The sequence below is a fragment of the Sturnira hondurensis genome, unplaced genomic scaffold (assembly GCF_014824575.4).
Source record: "Sturnira hondurensis isolate 20B ecotype Veracruz unplaced genomic scaffold, ASM1482457v3 Scaffold0020489, whole genome shotgun sequence".
NCBI lineage: Eukaryota > Metazoa > Chordata > Mammalia > Chiroptera > Phyllostomidae > Sturnira > Sturnira hondurensis.
In genome coordinates this window covers 5440425-5454201 of record NW_028093120.1, presented here as the reverse complement: position 1 = coordinate 5454201, position 13777 = coordinate 5440425, and the positions used below count along the sequence as shown (strand labels likewise).

The window sequence follows — 13777 nt, the reverse complement described above, 5'->3', positions numbered from 1 at the left end:
TTCTGCTTTTCTGAAATATGGTATCTCTGACTGACGTGTTCTGAAACTGGCCTGGTTCGACAGAGGGAGGCAGGGCTAAGTGTTTTGGGGTACTTTTAAAGGGTGTGGGACTCAATAGCAGAAATCTGCCATTGTTCTAAATCTGTATAACCTTTAAACAAATGACCTCTTTCCTTTTTCACCAGACTCTGGCATTGGGAGTCACGCCTCTTGGTGGTGGGCAATAGAACCCCACAGCTATTCCAAATAGCATTGGCAGGCTTGCTGTAACAGCCATATTGTAAAGCACGTAGTTTAGAGATTTATTACAAAACATGTTGGATGAAATGATATAATGGCTGAGACTATATAAAAAATACAGGAGGATTAAGTAGAGTTATATACAAAACAGATTATTAGTGTATTTTTCCGTATACTTCAAATATTTATTTCATAATACAAAGTTAAAAAACAAAATACAAATTAAGAACAAAGACCACAGTTACAAAAATTAAAAATAGAGATATATCAAAGATATGCAACATCTGTGTTGACAAAGATCAAAGAACACTCAGCAAAACAGAGGTCTATGAAAGATCATGGATTAAGAGACAGTATTTCAAGAGGAATTTTCCCCCCAATCGTTCTGTATTCAAGTCTATTCATAATAGACCCAAACTGGAAATAACCCTCATGTCTCTCTTTGGTAGAATGACAAATAAATTGTGGCATATTCATATAATGCTATATAGGAGAAAGCATATAACAGTATGGATGAATGTTAGCAATACAATGTTGCCTGAAAATACACCATAAAAAGCCCTGCATGGTTCCTAAAACTAGGAAAACCAATCCAGAGTCAAGATACCTTTGGGGCGGAGGTAAGCATAGAGACAGTGACTGTAGGAGACCCCAGGTGAGTCTCTAGTCTTTAGTGATGTTTTGTTTTATGGCCTGAATTGCAGTTACGTGGGTATGCTTACTTTGTAGTCATTCATTGGGCTATACATGTATGATTTGTGTACATGTGGACTAAAAAACATCCTGGCCATTTGAAAATGAGGTCTCAGTCCTTTAGTAATAAGCAATTAGTCAATTAGTAAGTGGCATTTTTATAAAGTATGACTTTTGTGAAGCTTCCTTTGTCTTTTTTGAATTTAAACATTTGATAAAAGCTCTCTGTTTCTTAGTGTAATAAACAAGACCATAACTACATCTATCTGTTCAACACTCATTGAATGAGTCTCTCTATGCCAGGAGTATAGTGTCAGTTGCTTAATATATAAACCCAGCCTTCAAAAGGAAAAAGATTTTTCCTGTAATTAGGTAATTCTCAAATGGGTCAGTCTACCATAACGTTAACAAAATGTTCCAAGTATTTATAAAATTAAATAAGTCATCATCCAAATTTGTTATTTCATTTTTGCTCTCTGTGTAAAAGTGTACATTATGTATTAGGGAGTGAACCTGCAGAGGCGCACATGATGGGCTCAGGATAACTGAATTCAGGAATGAGAAGATCCCCACTTACAGGTGGTACAGTAAATTCATATTTGTGTCAGAAGTAAAAAAAACAAACAAACAAAAAAACACGGAGCTTCCAGTCAAGATGGAGGTGTAGGTAGACACGCCTTACCTCATTACACCAGGAACACAACTTACTTAAAATCAAAAAACACCCAGAACTGCCAGAAAGTCACCCCCAAATACCCAGAACTGTGTGGAAGTCTGCCTACCAAGGATTTAAAGAGGCTTTATCCACTCAGATGAGTAGGAGGGGCAGAGACGGGGAGTCAGGGTGAAGAGGACCTGGTGTGGAGGCGGTGAGCCAGGGAAGGAGAGGCGGAGAAGTGCCCAGGAGGTGGGGGCTCGTGGAACGAGCAGCCCCACATTCGTGTGTGCTGCATAAAAATCAGAGGGGCACTCGGAGCGAGAGAGACCAGCCCCAGGCCTGCCCGTGCAGCCCAGGGCCCCAGTGCTGGGAAAATGAAGCCACGTAACTTCTGGCTTTAAACCCAGGGAGACACTGGGGCAGTGGGAGAAACTGCCAGGACAAATGCAAACCCGCCCTCCCTGGGAACCACAACCAGGACAGCAGCTGGAGGGGTGCCAGTCACATACGGGAAGTGGGTGAAGTGACTGGAAACGGGGCCAGGGCAGGCAAGCCCCTAGAAGTCAGCCAGCCGTGGCATTGTTCCCTCTTTGACCCCTCCCTGACACAGAGAGCCATGCTGTTCTGCCCTGGTGAATGCCCAAGGCTCCGTCACCCCGTATGATTTAACAGGTGTGCTAAAATGGAATCAAAGTGGCTCTACCTAGTACCCAGACACACGGAGGCGGCCAAAATCAGCAGACAAAGAAATACGGCTCAAATGAAGAACCCCAGAAAAAGAACCAAGTGATGTAGAGATAGCCAACCGACTGGACACAGAGTTCAAAATACTGATGGTCAGAGTGGTCAAAGATCTCATGGAACACAGCACAAACATAAAGGAAACAAAGGCTCTATCTAAGGGAAATTTAAAAAGTCCACAGAAAACCCACAGTGAAAGGAAGAAGCTGGGATTCAAAGCAATGGCTTGGAACATAAAGAAGAAATTAACATTCAACCACAGCAAAATGAAGAAACAAAAATCCAGAAAAATGAGGATAGTTCAAAGGAGACCCTGGCACAGCTCTAAAAGGGCCAACATCGGAATCATAGGGCTGCCGGAAGAAGAGGAGGAAGAGCACGACATTGAAAGCTTGTTTGAAAAAATAATGAAAGAAGACTTCGCTAATTTGGCAAAGGAAATCGACAAAGTCCAGGAAGCACAGAGAGACCCATACAAGTTGGACCCAAGGAGGTCCACACCAAGACACCTCATAATTAAAATGCAGAAAGTTAAAGATAAATAGAGAATCTTAAAAGCAGCAACAGAAAGGCAGAGTTTCCTACAAGGGAGTGCCCATAAGACTATCAGGGGATTTCTCAAAGGAAACTTTTCATGGCAAGAATTATTCAGACAGATGAAAAGCAAGGACCTACAACCAAGATTACTGGCAAAAGTAATCTTGCCAGTAATGGATTTGTTTATCCAGCACAGCTATCATTTAGAATGGAAGGGCAGATAGAGTACTTTCCAGACAAGGTAAAACTAAAGGAGTTCATCATCACCAAGCCCTTAATATGAAATGTTAGAGGGTCTTATTTAAGAAAAAGAAGAAGACCAAAACTACAAACAATAAAATGATAGCAAACTCACAAACATCAACAACTGAATCTAAAAAAACAAAAACAAAAACAAACTAAGCAAACAACTAGAAAAGGAATAGAATCATAAATATGGCGATCATTTGTAGGGTTATTAGCTGGAGGGAAAGTGGGGGGAATGGGGAAAAGGCATAGGGATTTAGTAGCATAATTCATAGGCACAAAACAGACGGGGAGTTAAAACAGTGTAAGAGAAGCCACAGAACTTAGATGCATAAGTATGGACATGAACTGAGTGGGTGTGGGGGAGAATCACTGGAGGGAAAGGGGGAAGCAGGCAGAGAGGGGCAACGGGGGAAAAGTTGGGACAACTATAATAACATAATCCATCAAATGCACTTAAAAATGTTGATTGCAAACATAAAGTGTTAAGATTCTGCTTTCCTAGCAGATGAAGTTGCTAGTGCAGAGCTGTAGGAGACAGCAAGACGATAAATGCTGTGAAAACACGGCAGGAAAGGGAAGTGTAGGTAGGATTGTTAGACTGGAGAAAAAAAGAACAAAAAAAAAAAAAGGAAAATGCTTCTGAGCATGAGAGGTATAACCTTTTGGTTCTTTATGTGGATAAAACAATGCATTCAGGCAAATATTCTAACATTTTTGGAAAAAATTGTTCATCTAAAATTTTAATAAGGAAACATCTGAGAAGTGGTTTGCCTTAGAACGTTTCCTCAATGAAACAATGTTTCTAGAAGCAAATGAAAGAGACAGCACACTGAATAATTAATTGCTTTCTGAAAGAACTCTACAGAGTTGCCTTTCAATAGCACAGAGGAAGGAACAAATTAAAAACCTGAAATGTTACTTCTTCAATTTCCTGCTAATTTTTGAAACACATAAATAGGCTGTTAGCCTACCAGTCTGTGAAAATACCCCAAGAGGAAAACCTAAGAGGGACATGAAAATTATTTGATTTAAATCAGAGTCCACAGAATTTAAGAAGAGGAAGAGTAAAATTGACATCTTATTTTGTTCTAACTATTTATTTTTTATATTCTTATTTTATATAGTCATAATGACAAAGCTAAAAAGAATCTGTGAAACAGCTGCCACCCACGCAGCATATGGAAAATAAACAGCCTGTGCTTTAGCCTCTTGGTGACTGGCCCCATTTCAGCTTCTTTTCCTCCTTTAATTTCTATCTGAAACCTCATTTTCATACACACACACACGCACATGCACACACACACACACCCCTTCCAACTCCCTGATAGACGTATTAAGTGCAATCAGCTTAGTCTGAGTTAATGTCAGCCATCAGTGCGATCCCTTGTTTTTATCTCCTGCTCTGATGATTAGAGTACCCCCCCCCAAAAAAAAAACAACCACCAAAAGAACCAAAAGAACCCACCTCTCATGTTCCTTTACAATATCTCCTCTAGAACGTATTGTATAGAGCAAAAAACACTTGGTGTCTTTTTAGTGCAATCAATACATGGAGATGGTTGTAGTGACATGTCTGAAATGAACTTCAGAGTTGCATATCCTCTGCAAGGTCTAAAATACACACGTGCAAGTCTTGAACATAGCCCAAGAAAAGGAGACGCTGGGCACGCCTTTTAGTGAGAATTATACAACAGTACAAGTTGTTTTATCTGATGTTCCTCTTAATAATAAGCACAAAGAATTGGAATTGAAACTAGTACACTGTGCTCTTCTCCTCCGCTACAAAAACACATTGTGGCTTACTACTGAAATTATTTCAGCCATTAAACATCGAATGTTAATAATACTCTTACAAAAGACCATGGGATATACAAGCCCCATTAATTTGGTTATCATGGGGGATTTTGTTTTATAGGCAGACTATAAAACAATGTTAAAAATAATTATGTCTAGAAGAAATTTTCTTTTTTCTTTTATTTAGTAACTATTCTATTGATTTATTATTTTATATAGGAAAATTGAGGACATTTTAGGAATAGAAGTGTATGCTTATGCAAACCGAAACTTATGCCCATTTAGGGCATTGGCATGAGTTTATTCTCACTGACATTTCTTTGGAGGATCAGGATGCTAAGGAATCCTGGGGTAATTATGGAAATGAAAATAGTATTGTTCAATGTCTTTCTCCCTCTCTTTTATTTAAATTTTCCATAAACATCTTCGATATTAGATTGAAGGCAGGGACTAGATCTTATTAATACATGTATTTCCACTGTTTAGCATAATGCCTGATACTTAATAAATGCTGAGGTTTGGAGGAATGAAAACATGACTCATCTACCTTTCATTATCACACAGTTATCTTCTTCATTCTTTCTGATCCGGGAAAACAGAAAAGATGATGAGATCTGGTCTTACCTTTCTCCACTCCTCTTTCGTCCCAGACTGCCAAATGCACTGATTTTTATGCACACAAAGGCATGGAGTTCTCAAGAAACCTTGAGTGTTTCTGCTCTAGGATTTCAGAATTATCGCTCGCAGGTCACTTAAAGTTGGTGTCTTCATAAACTCAAAACTGAAACCTAATAACTTACTTACAGGGACCTATGACATGCATGCGAACCCAGAAGGGCCAGTCATGGTTATTCACAAATCCGACGTTCAAAAACATAGTCCACTTTCACTTTTCAATCACACTGCTAGAAATGTCTCGTATCTCGACGTCAAAGCTCCAACCGTCGTGTGGGAAGCAGCCATGGTAAGGTGGTGACGGTGCTGGCCCCAAGATGTGGACTCCAGGGGAGAAGCCCGAAGCCGGAGAGCAGCCCTGTACTCCAGAAGGACAGGATGGGATGGAATGGAATGTCTGGGCACTATTTCTGTTTCTAAGGGTGGCTGTTTTTTTTCTGTTTTGTGGGGGAGATAGGGGCCTGGAGCTGGGGAGTCCCTTGTTCCCACCAACTGTGCACCATTGTAATAAAGACCTTTTCCTTCCCCGCCAATCTCTGTTTTATGCCCGTGTGCAGCAGGGGTGTGCCAACCCCACTTTCGTTGGGTAACAGGGACTTTGTCTATCTCCCTTATTCTTTAATCCACACACTGCACTATAACGTAGCAGCCATTCAATAAATATTTGCTGATTAAGAAGATGAATGACTAATAAATGATAAATGAGATTCAAACAAAACACACAGAAAGTCATATCAGGGACATACGAGACCCAAATTTGACTGCCAATCCAGGTCACAATGAGAGCCAGGCTACTAATCAATTGAGGAGCAGTCAGAATGAGAACTGGAGAGAGAATGAAAGGGATTTGAGTGTGAGAGGTCAGGCGAGGACTTGAGACCCTTAAGGTCTTTACTGCCCTTGACGATATTCACCTTCTCTCTGAACAACTCCTGCAGAAGGGTAACCTCCCATAATTAGTGGCACAGAAAACACAAATAATTCAGAGTCAGGTGAACCACATATAGGTTCAAGTTTGATTATTTATTAAGGAGAATGTATTGAGGTGTTATTATTAGTTAATACAGTGTATTCCAGAGACATTCATCAGTATCAAAATGGCAGTAGAGTATGTACTTAACAGGAACCGTATCCTGGAAGAAAATAAATCCATTCACATGACTTCAGAAATTGTATCTTATTTTTTGTTACCTCTCCTATCATTATGGGCATGTCAAAGGAAGTTTCTAATATAGAAATCTCATCTTGACTTATTTTAAATACTTTTGTCTGAAGCTAAAATAGTTTTCTGTTGTGACCAATTAGACTCACTTATTATAATCATGCATAGGTGCAAAACATGTTCAGATGTTAGGTCTGAATCTTAACCATCTCTGATACCATCACTGAGGAGTTGTGAATCTCACATACATATATTAAAACACTGGTACCCTGACATAAGATTTAGATGATTCCATGCTCGCTTCAGCAGCACATAGACTACAATTGGAATGATACAGAGAAGATTAGCATGACCACTGTGCAAGGATGAGACAGAAATTCATGAAGCGTTCCATATTTTTTCAGAACAGCCTGGTACTGGCATAAAAATAGGCACATAGACCAATGGAATAGAACAGAGAGCCCAGAAATAAACCCAACTCTCTACAGTCAATTAATATTCGACAAAGGGGGCAGTAACATAAAATGGAGCAAAAGTAGCCTTTTCAACAAATGGTGTTGGGAGAACTGGACAGCTACGTGCAAAAAAAAAATGAAACTTGACCACCAACTTACAACTACACCAAAATAAATTCAAGGTGGGTAAAATACTTAAGTATAAGCCGTGACACCATTGAAGTCCTAGAGGAGAACATCAGCAGGAAAATCTCAGATATTTCATGCAGCAACGTTTTTACTGATATGTCCCCTAGAGTAAGGGACATAAAGGAAAGAATAAACAAATGGAATCTCATCAAAATTAAAAGCTTCTGCATGGTTAAAGAAAACAGCATTAAGATAAAAAGAGAACCAACTGTATAGGAAAACATATTTGCCAATGATACCTCAGACAAGGGTTTAATCTCCAAAATATACAAAGAACTTACACAACTCCACTCTAAGAAGACAAGCAACCCAATTAAAAAGTGGGCAAAGGACTTGAACAGACATTTCTCCAAAGAGGACATACAGAAGATCCAGAGACACATGAAAAGATGATCGATATCACTAGCTATCAGAGAGATGCAAATCAAAACCACAATGAGACATCACTTTACTTTACTATTGATGGCCAGTCAGAATGGCCATCATAAACAAAGCAACAAACAGCAAATGTTGGAGAGGTTGTGGGGAAAGGGGGACCCTAGTTTACTGTTGGTGGGTTTGCAGACTGGTACAACCACTGTGGAAACAGTATGGAATTTTTTCAGAAAGCTAAAAATGAACCTGTCTTTTGACCCAGCAATTCCACTGCCAGGATTATATCCTAAGAACCCTAAAACACTAATCCAAAAGAACCTATGCAACCCAATGTTCACAGCAGCACAATTTACAATAGCCAAGAATTGGAAGCAACCTAGGTGCCCATCAGTAAATGAATGGATCCAAAAACTATGGTACATTTACACAATGGAATTCTATGCAGCAGAAAGAAAGAAGGAGCTCCTACCCTTTGCAACATCATGGATGGAACTGGAAAGCGTTATGTTGACTGAAATAAGCCAGGTGTTGAAAGACAAATGCCGTATGATCTCACTTTTAACAGGAAGCTAAACAACAAAACAAACATACAAGCAAAATATAAACAAAGACACTGAAATAGAGAATGGGGGAGCAGTGACCAGAGGGGAGAGGGGAGGGAATTTCAGGGGAAAAGCGGAAGGATTTTCAGGAACAAGTATAAAGGACACATGGACAATAACTAAGGTGGGGGGCGGAAATGGGAGGGAAGTGGAGAGCAGTAGGCAGGGTGGGCTGAGATGGGAGTAAAAGACAGAAAACTGTACTTGAACAACAATTAAATAATTAAAAAGAAGATTTAGATGATTCCACAGAAACAAAAGTTTTGCTGGGTTGAGAGCTCTGGTTTGAAGTTCTCTCCCCCCAGGTTGTTGCCAATAATCACAATTTAGATAGCAGTAGTATTTTGGGGGATATTAGATGCCTATAATCTGAAGCAACTAAATTGAAAACATAAGGGAAGCTTATTTCTTATTTGATTATGGGAGTTATCTGAAAATCACCAGTAGCCTCTAAACCCAATAGGCAGTTGAAATAAAATACAAACTCTTTCCATGATCTACATATTGCTATATAATCTGTCTCTGCCCCGCCAACTTTCTGACTACTTTTGATTTTTCTTGGCCTCACTTGATTTCTTAGCAGCTTTAAACAAAGTTGATCATTTCTTTTAAGCAACAATTTTAGTTTCTTTAATGCTTCTCATGCCTTGTTCTCCCTTTACCAAACTGATTTATCCTTGCCACCCTTACGCTGATGCCTCCTCGTTAAACATCTAAATGCTGAGTGCATCAAGACAGCTCAGTGCAACCCCGTCCCCATTCCTCCTCCCATCCTCTCCCTCCCTCTTCTCTTCTCTGGAAATTTGTCCTTAGGTGCTTTCATCAAGTGCAATGGCCTTACTACCACCACTATGACTGCCACTCTTATGTATTCAAACCTGACCTCTTATAAGACTCCAAAGTCACATATTCTACTGCTTATTTGACTTATCTCTTAGATTTCCAATAGGCATTTCAAACTGAATTTAGCCAAAGTAGGATTCTTTATTTCCCACCTTCAAATCTTTTCCTTGCCCAAGTTTTTCCCAATATTGTTGGTAGATGGTACCAACATTGATTCATTCGCTCATCTCACTAGTGTAGGAATCATTTCCTTTTCATCCACATTTGATTGGTCAGGAGATCCTGCTGACCTGCCTAAAAGTTATGTCTACTTTTATCCTTTTCCACTCTTAGGACGTAGTCTAAGTTACCATCTTTCTTGCTGAAATTATTGTAATAACCTCCTAACTTCTATTCCTGACTTTTCCCCCTTTTCCTTTTTCTTTACGAAGAGCAGCCAGATTGATGTTTTAAAAAGGTATAAATCATACATTGTCACTTTTCTCCTGTATTTGCCCCAATAGCTTTTCATTGCATTTGAAATAAAATACAAATTCTTTCTAGAATCTACATATTCCTACATAATCTTGTCTCTGCCCACTTAATTCTGACTATTTTTTATTCCATTTACACCATTGTTCACCAAGGTCCAGTTGCTCCACTTCTTTCTGTTCCTTAAAGGAACCTGGTATGTTCTACCCTTGAACTTCTATATGTATTCTTCTCTCAGTTTATTTTAATCACTTGTTGGCCTGTTTATTACTTGTTTGTTTTCCCCATTAGAGTACAATATTTATAAGAGAAGAATCTTTCTGTCTGATTCACACATTGTAATTCAGGGAAAAAAAGGGAGATGACCCCAAACACCATCTCCACACCTCTCAAAATGGCACATAGGGACAGTTCTGGACAAGATAGGGGCATGGGTAGAAAGGCTTCACTTTTTTTGCACAACCAAAAGAAGGATAACCAATTTAAAAACAATCCACAACCAGAACTACTGAAAAAACTAAGTGACAAGGAGGTAGACAACCTATCAGATGCAGAGTTCAAAACATTCATCATCAAGATTCAAAATGATAGTTAATATAGAGTTGGCCACTGAATTATGTAAAGTTTTCATTATTATCTGATTATAAAACCATACGTTTAAATTTTCCATTAACAAAATTTTGATTTTTTTGGTAACAAGTTGTCGTATTTTTAAAACAACAATTTATAGTGTACTATATAATAGAATAGATGTTACTGCACCTTTGGAATTTGTGTTGTTTCAATGTGTAAAAATAGTTGTCAGAATTTGAATTGATTTATTTTAATTTAAGAATGTGGTCATTGTGTTGACTGTTCTAGAATTTGATTCATTCCTATTAATGTTTGATATTTAAAGAAATTCCTTTTTTCTTGGGATAATTTGTCATTCTGAGTGAAATAGATATAGCAAGAACATTGTGCTCTGACACTCTTGAGTGTCACACTTGGGTGATCTTGATCCTGCTCTCTGGTCAAGCCTAGATCACCAGCACTCCAGAAACCCCTCTCACCAGGGTCGGCAAGGTCTCGGCATTGCCACATCCATTGGACCATCTCGGTCCCCATCTTTCTGAATTTTTTTAGCAGACTTTGCCTCAGAAGATCACTCCATCTTAAAATTCTTCCTTAGGCTTCTGAATTTCTTCAGTGTCTCCTTTACTTTCTTTGGTCAGATCCGCTCCTTTCCTGAGGTCCAAATGGTCAGGCACCACCGAAGGCTCAGTTTTCAGACGTCTTTATCAATATGCAGTAACCTCAGCCAGTACATGCATGAAAACCACTCACACATGGTGATTCCTTGGAGTTACAGCTCTATCTCTAGCCTTTCTCTTAACACAAAAACTATTTGCCAACCCTTTCAGAAATAAAAAGGCTTATAATGTTTAACACATCTAAACCAGAATCCTTGATTTTTTTCTCTAAAAAGTGCTTTTCTCAGTTTCTCATCTATGTGCATGGCATGTTATTCACCCACTTCCTTGGGTCAAAAATCCCTGGAATTATTATTTTTTTTAAAGATTTTTATTTTAAAAAATTTTTAAAAGATTTTATTTATTTATCTTTAGAGGGGAAGGGAAGGAGAGAGGAAGAGAAATATCAGTCTATGGTTGCCTCTTGTGTGTCCCCTGCTGGGAACTGGCCTGCCACCCAGGCATATACCCTGACTGGGAATCGAACCCTGATACTCTGGTTTGAAGGCCTGTGCTCAATCCACTGAGGTACACCAGCCAGGGCCCTGGAATTATTTTTGACTCTCCTCTTTTACACACTCTACCTCCAATTTATTAGCAAGTTCTGCTATATCTCCAATTGAAAATATATCTTAAAAGGTCCACTTCTTATCAAATCTACTGTGGCAGTTTTAGTCGAAAGCAACCTCATCACTACCTAGGCTGGACCAATTGCCTCTCCACTGTTGTTTCTGAGGTCTTCTCTAAAGTCTACTCTGTACCCTCTAAATGAAAGAGGGGCTTTTAAATGTCAGGTCCTGCCTTGACTGTTCCTTTAAAAAATCCTTCAAATGGCCTCTTCTCCTACTCTAGATACAATCAAACTCCTTTTGCGGTTCATAAGACCCCATGTAACCTGGTTTTGCTCTGGCAAGTTTTCCATCATTCAGGCCCCACCCTCCCTGTGGTTTACTGCGCTCTCACCAAATCTCTCCCCTCCTGTTCTTTGAAAAAGGCCAGCATGCTCTTATCTCAGAGACTTTGAGTGTGCTGCCCTCTCTGTTTCTCTCTCTTATGTTTCTACTCAACTGTCAAAACCCCGGAAAGGGTGACTTCTCAAACCCGTATAAATAGCAGACTCTTTCACCCTCTACACTCTTGTCCAGTTTCATATTTATTTTTTAAAAGATTTTTATTTGTTTATTTTTAGAGAGCGGGGAAGGGAAGGAGAAAGAGAGGGAGAGAAACATCAATGTGTAGTTGCCTCTCACACACCCCCACTGGGGACCTGGCCCATACCCCAGGCATGTGCTCTGACTGGGAATCAAACTGGTGACCCTCTATCCACAGTCCACACTCAATCCACTGAGCTACAACAGCTAGGGCCAGTTTCATATTTCTATAAAGAATTTATCATCAATTAATATCATATTACACATTTTTGTAGTTTCTTTATCCTTTGCCTTCTCTAGTACAATATCGGCTTCATTAGAAAAGAGACTTATTTTTTTTGCTCATTGTTTTATCCCTCGCATCTAGTTCTGGTTCCTAGTAGACTTTCAATAAATATCTGTTGATTGAAAAATGAATGACTTAATCTTAGGATGAGAAGAATTGTGCAGGAATCTGAATCTCACAGGATCTCTGCGGGACCTCACAGAAAGCTGTTATTTCAGGTCTATCATTGTGGGAATGCGAATGTCATGCTACTAGAGTGGGCAGGAAAAAGGCCGAGGGGGGCTGGCTGTGTGAGAGCAGCACCACTTTGAGACAGAGGAGCCTGGATCCTCATTCTTCTACACTCCATGACTTGCTAAAAGGGTGCACACCAGATGTTCTGATTCAAAGGTCTAGGTAGGTCTATATTTACCGAGTTTTAGGTTGGGTTACTTAGAAGCAGAGCTTGGGACCGGGATTTGAGGGCATGTGATTTATTGTGAGAATGCTTGCAGGTAAATCTGTAAGGAATGGTGGAAAGGAGAATTAAAAAAGAAGAGGAGGCTGAGGAAGAGTGTGGGCCCAGATAATGTAGTTTTGGTCTGATACACTTGGCAAAGGCTCTGAATCATACACTGCAACATATACTTTTTCCTCCTTGAGGAAGGGGCCAATAGCAGACAGAGTCAGTCATTGGTCTCAGGTTGCCTGGTTGTGTGGGAAGTGATCTTTCAGGTAAGGCAGCACTTCTGGTTGGGGGGAAATTCTGCCGAGGAGAAGCTGAGGATCGTTGGTGGCCAACCCTCACAGCAGCTGGGGAATGGTGCCTTGGCCCTCTAAAGAGGAGCTGGGAAGGCCAACACAGTATCTTCTACATTGGTGCTAAGAGGGGATGGTTGTGAAGCACAGATATTCATTCATTCAACAACTAAGTTATTCTAGGTGCCATGGACCAATTATTACAAGTCCTGGGTTCACTGGTGACCAGACATGTTCCCTGCAGCATGGACAGGAAAAAAGGATTGTAATAAAATAAACATGCAATCCTGGTAAGATAATACTGAATTATCTATCACCAAATAATGGATTGAAGCAAGGCTATAGAGATAAATCCATGATATTGTATAGATATGATTGTTCCTTAAAAATGATCCTTGCTGTAACTCTTAGAAATATTGTATAATCGCGGTAATCATGATCTAATGCTAGCTGTATATTAATCAAATTGTTCTTAGGCATGGTTTAAAAACTCAAAGAGAATAAGAAAATGTGTTTTTACCCCAGAAACCATGTTAGTGTACAATTTATATACTTTATCATTTTTTAAAAATCAAGATAATTTTTTCTTAGTGAGTAAATTGCTAGAGAGTAAAAGAATTAAAAAGTTTAAAGGTGACTAAGATCTTAGGCCCTATGCTGATTCTTTTTTTTTTTTTAAAGATTTT

The 13777-nt window shown here is 39.3% G+C and overlaps 1 protein-coding gene and 1 non-coding gene across 2 annotated transcripts in view; one reads left to right on the top strand and one right to left on the bottom strand.

Annotated features, from left to right (window-relative positions):
• Positions 1-13777, bottom strand: part of LOC118975716 (contactin-5) — a 252885-nt gene that overhangs the window by 29986 nt on the left and 209122 nt on the right. The window lies entirely within an intron of this gene.
• Positions 7043-7149, top strand: LOC118975728 (U6 spliceosomal RNA). Its single transcript, XR_005064119.1, has one exon. It is a non-coding gene; the product is annotated as a U6 spliceosomal RNA (small nuclear RNA).